This window comes from Colossoma macropomum, unplaced genomic scaffold (assembly GCF_904425465.1).
Source record: "Colossoma macropomum unplaced genomic scaffold, Colossoma_macropomum, whole genome shotgun sequence".
Classification (NCBI taxonomy): domain Eukaryota; kingdom Metazoa; phylum Chordata; class Actinopteri; order Characiformes; family Serrasalmidae; genus Colossoma; species Colossoma macropomum.
The window spans coordinates 15,086,431-15,092,618 of record NW_023494810.1 but is presented as its reverse complement, the minus strand read 5'-3'; positions in this window follow the sequence as shown (position 1 = coordinate 15,092,618).

The following is a 6,188-nucleotide window of genomic DNA, read 5'->3' as shown; positions in this document are numbered from 1 at the left end:
AGTTCAGCGGCTGAGACGCAGTTCGATTAGTTCAGACTGGACTGATGTTGAGGCCCACTGTTAGATTTATTGACGAGTGATAAATAAATTTACAATAGGCGAACATTTGAAAACTGCTCCTCTATAAAACCATGTACAAAACATTCTCCATCAATCTGATAAAGCGTTTCACCACATAGAAAACAATTTAAGCATGAAATGGTTGTATATAGAACTTACGGTTCTAAACAGAACCATTCCCTTTTTTAAGAATGTAGAACGGAGCATACCACTTTATATAACCCTGTTTACATCTCAACCACTTAATTATGCACGAATCTTGAAAAAAATGGTAGTATTCCCCCCTCAAGTGCTGTTTATCTGATTGGGGCAGTTTTGGTGTCTACCAGCTCTTAATTGTTTTCATATTTTTTGTTTGAACATTTATGAATATGTGGTTGTTATGCTCATGTTGTCTCCCTCTGCTTGCATTGCAGGTTGCAATTCCATCAAATGCTGTTGCCATATGGCAACAAAACACAGAGTACCTCCCAACACACATATTTTTAACTTTTTATACTTCAATTTATTTTCAATTTGAAAAATTTTCAGTTTGAAAAATTGATAAAACATTTCTTTCATGCATATCTCATAATTCATATGGTAAAGGGTTAACTCTGTAGGTGTTAAATTGAATCTAATATGTGGCCCATAAATGCTATATTTTTAGTGATTACTTTGCTTTCAAAAGGTCACTGCACATTAACCCACAGTGAGAGTTAGCCAGGCTAAAGTACAGCCTCTACACAGGGGGATTTAGTTTAACACACTGATACAGCTAAGACCTCCAAAGTAAACAATCAGAGAACTCCTTTAAAGCTCTCATGATACATAGTGGGTTCTGGCTTACCCAAAAACACCCTCACCATACTGCCATCTGAGCACATTGCCACTCTCTAAAGAAAACAAGTTTCTCCAAAATGATAACTTTACAGGAGAGGACAAAACATTCTTAACCGTTAATGTACATTAACATAAAGAAATTTTACTCAAGTCAATTTTTGGGCATTTCTATTGGTCCATTTATCATGGAATTTTCACACAATGTAGTGGACAGCTGATGAGCTCAAATTATGCAGAAAACTATGATATTTGAAATTAAATTAAGCAACTACCATGTTCAAATTGACCCCACTCCTGAAGCTGGGGTCAGTTGTAACATCTCAGTTGACTAAGACTGTGAGAACAGACATTTTCATTAAGCATCAAACTTAAACACATATTAAACAAAAATTCTGCATTATTAGAGCATTAATACGTAAACAGAGTCGTTCAGAGTGATTTGGTGTGGAACACTCCATTCTAGAGAAACTTACTGAGTCAGAATTGTTCACAGTGGTGGTAATAGGAGCCAGACGTCCACCTCTAAAAGCTCCCTTACAGAAAGTTATTACATTAAATTGTTATGAATACACTGCCTGATGTCTGAGATATTGTTTTACAATAGTTTTGAGAAGATTTCGGCCTTAAAACCCATTCATAGTGGAAGGATACATATAGGGCATTGTGACAAAATAGTTACTTATTAAAACTTATTATTTCAGATTGTCCACTATTTTCCCAACATTAACATTCGTATAAAACTTAGAAGACATGTGTAGGTTCACTGGTGGTTTTGGATAGTAAATAAAATGTCCATATTTGTGTTGTAGTCACGACGACCTCTTGTTACTATCACCACCACTGTAAAGAAATCTAAACCATTTCACACCAAACCACTCTGAATCACTCTGTTTACATCTCACACACTCATTTATGGAGGAATTTTGGGAAACTGGTGGGATTCCCCTTTAAGTCAGTTTTCATTAAGCAGCTTTTGGTATGAAGCCAACTAAGGTGCTTTTTTCATTGCAGTAACAGGACATTATATTTCCTGGTCTGTTCTTTACACGTAGGGCATTGAATAATAAAATAGAAAAAAAAAACATAAGTTAAAAAAGTATTATTGTTTTCAGAATAACTTCAGACGTTTTTCATTTTGTACTGATATTTATGCATTTATTTTGGACAATTTGTTACGAGCATATTTACTGTATTTTATGTATTATTTACTGTATTTTATGACATTTTGTTTATTTGTTGGTGTTATTCTGTCTGTTTTATGCCTTTTTTTTCGTTTGCTGGTCGATTTCAAACCACAGCTGCACATCAGCCTAGCAACAGCGCGTCTCAACCAATCACAGCGTGACTTCCGCGACAGGGCGCTCTCTGATTGGCTCTACGCTGCCACGCTACGGAAAACCACAGAAACACACACAGAATCGCACAGCAGCGAGTCGCTGTTAAATCTGAATGAATTTGGAAAAGAAAGAAAGAAGCAGAGGGAGTTTATAGATGATTCCCACGAGGTGTTCGATATCACAGGTCACACAGCGAATGGACGGTGTAAACAGTGACCAGAGAAGCTCATTCACACTCAGGACGTCCAGAGAAAAAGAAATTAATAAAAAATAGAAATGAATGTAGTTAGCTAATACAAGTGTTAGAAATACTATAAAAGTCTGGTATGAAGTTCAGGCCCTCCTGGATTATCGGTTTTACACCAATATGGAAGAGTGAAGCATTCCCTCCATGCAGAAAGGATCCTGGCTTTAACCCTTTCAGAGTCAGCGTCCAGCCTATATGGTAAAATATATACTCCAAATGTATTTATGAAATATATTTTTGCAATGTATGAAAATGGCTAAAAATGTATTTCTTAAATATATATATTTAAAATGCATTGATTCATATTTGTTATTATATTTGTTGATTTGTGTGTAGTTGTAATAAAGGTTACAGATGTTATTGTCCATTACAGTGGACAGTGGGACTTGATGTGTATCAAGAACACAGACTGATAACAAGGATTAAGACAAATACAATACCAATACAGTACATAGAGTATAAAACAAAGAATAACAATAAAACTCAACCGACGTGAAAGGGGCTCAGGAGATGTACATATAAGATGTGTGGAAATCTGTACATATGCAGACATAAATGTCTGTATGTATGCGGGTCAAGTAATATAAAATATACTATAAATACAGCGCTTACAAAAGATGTTTTTTAAGGTTTCTTTAGTAAAACAAATGATTCTGTATAGAATGCTTCAAGAACGCATCGTGAAATGGTTTATCAGATGGAGGGAGAATGTGCTATAAATGGTTCTATATAAAATATTTTTGAAAATGGTTCTATATAGCACTGAAAAGGGTTCTTGTATTGCTACAGGCTTGACATCACAACAGTAAAAGAACCCTATTTGGTGCTATATAGGCCCATTTTCAAAATCTATAGCACATTCTCCATCAATCTGAAGAACCATTTCACCATGCAGAGAATACTTTAAGCATACAAAGGGTTCTTTGAGTGGTCATGATTCTATGTAAAACAATTTTCTTTACTAAAGAACCCTTGAAAACCCATCTTTTTAAAGAGTGTTTTATACACAGAATATTCCAGGGTGAGACGGACATTTGCAAAAATGTACTTGCACAGTACTACCAATGAGCTTTATGCTACAGGAGGAGTTACTGTAATACTGTAAGGAAGGTTTGTTGGTCCAGTTTAACATTACTGCTTCATTCCACTAAGAAACTGCTTCAAGGCAGCCCAGAGAAACTGAGTGCATATACATGCACTCAATAATCCGATCATAATCGGATTTCTGCAGTTATCCGATTATTCGAATGGTCATGTAAACGCCATACTCCGATCTAGAAATCCGATTAAGGAATCCAATTAAGAGAGCTGAATTTTAGCTCAGTAAACAGATTTCTCAGTGCATGTATACTCGTACTCTGATTTCTATCGGATTTCTTAGTCTGCGCATGCACGAGAACAGACAGTGGATGTCGCGAGATGGCAGCAAAACACTTTTGGAGCGGCACTGAAACCAAACACGAAATAAAGGATTTAAATATTCTTTATTTTCTAGATGATGTACGTTCATTTTTTCAGGTAAAGTCCCTCAATGTTTTTAAAAAAAAGCCGCTCATGAAGTTTGAGTTTACCTTACTTTTACCTCTCGTCTTCTTCTGTGAGTTTATTGGCTGGTTGTAAAGCAGAAATCTGATTACTGTCTGACTCATGTAGACCCGGAGTTTCCCATTATCTGATTACTCAAGTGCATATAAACGTGTTGATCAGATTACTGACAAAATCAGATTTTCTGCAGTTATCGCATTATTAAGTGTAAACACACTCACTGTGAGGCCCTGATTCACACAGACAACCTCTGCGCGGTGTGAGTGAGTGACATGGAATGGCTTGATTTTCATTTCAGTGCTCATATTAACAGGTCAGCGCTTTCATGCAAACTGTGTGAGTGGAGCGGGACTGAAGCAGTACTATTTAAAGAGTAGACCAGGTGCTGTTTTTGTTTCTGTATGTCACACAGCAAACAACTCAATGAAATAAGCTTTAACCTTGCTCGGGTCTGTGCGACCCATTTTCAATGTTTACCAAAAGAATAAATTATGCAATTTATTATCATTTCCACCTAAGATTCCTTGGCCTTTGCTCATTTTCTATGAAGAACATATCAAATAACACATTTTCAGTGACTTCACACTGCTCACCCCCTACACATTTATATTACACATGTGACGTTGGGGTGAACCCATGAGGAATAAAAGTGTGGAGGTCCTGTGTCCCTGTGTCCCTTCACTCTGTTCTCCTCCTACATGGTCTTCTGTTAGTATGTGTGGACAGACCAACATGGACAGGCTGCTAACTGGCTACAGCTGCAATAATGCGGTGGGTCCACCAGACCACTGAGTAACAAAAACATGAACACCACACAAGGGTTAAGACAATAATAACCAATAAAAAAAATCTAATGTAAACAAATTAAAATGCCAATTCTTTTACTGAATTCAATAAATACATATTATCAAATTAAACATTCCGTGCTGCACACAGATTTCCTGGCAAGTCTGCCAGGTCTGAAACCACCCAATCACAAGTCAGAATTCTGTCGTGGGTAAACACATATACTGTACTCTTTTATACATTATGTCTTCACTAAGCAGAGTGACTGATTTGACTGTTTATATCTGTGGAAAAAGGAATCCCTGCTGGAAAAGAACCATTATAAACGATTAGGATTAAAACCTTATGGTTTTGCTTTCAAATGGAAATTGGCTTAATGGTGTAGAACATCTTTAGATCCCATTAGGAAACCATCAAATACATTTAGAATCAGTAATTGTTCACCTGTTTAACCATTAAGATCCTACACTGTGATATCAACCCCAAAAGCCAAAACACATTACAAAACCATGAGGAACCAACAAACACTTAATGATTTCTATGGGTTTTTCAGCAGGGATGTCTGTATAACTTCCTTGCTTACACTAAATAAGTGACCAGTTGGAGAGAGGTTGCTTTCCTTCCTCTTAAAAAAGATGGTTCTTCAAGGGTTCTTTAGTAAAGACAAAAGTGCGATACAGAACCATGAACACTCAAAATCATTTGCATGCTTAAATGGTTCTCTGCATGATGGATTGATGGAGAATGTGCTGTATATGGTTCTAAATAGCACCAAAAAGTGTGCTGCTACATCATTACAAGAATCCTTTTTGGTGCTATATAGAACCATTTTCAAAAAAATTCATGCACTCATGCATCCACACCCTTACAGGATATTGACAATAAAATATGTCTGAGAAAAGCCAGCAGTATCACCTCAGACCCACTCACACAAACCACCACCACTTCCTGCTCCACCCGCTGCTATCTGGGAGGAGATATCAGAACATTTGCACCACAACCAGCACAGCTTCTACCCCTGAGCTGGTAAACCGGTCACACCCACAGATCATCAACACAAATACAAACGCCACCCGAACGGTCTAAAAACTCGAATCTCATTCTGACCTCTCTCCATGTCACTGCTGACTGACTATGTTTAGACTGAACACAGAAGATATAATGTTTACTGAACACTGAAGTTTAATTCACACACTGGACTCATTCTAAAAGCACCGCACATGCTTTGCACACTTTACACACTGTCTGTGCACCAGCACATCTCTGGGTCCAGCTTGTTCTGTATTTATTGTGTTTTAAGTTTCTGTGTATAAACATTGAACAGGACATTATGTCCACCTCCTTGTTTCTACACTCACTGTCATTTTATCAGCTGCACTGACCATATAGGA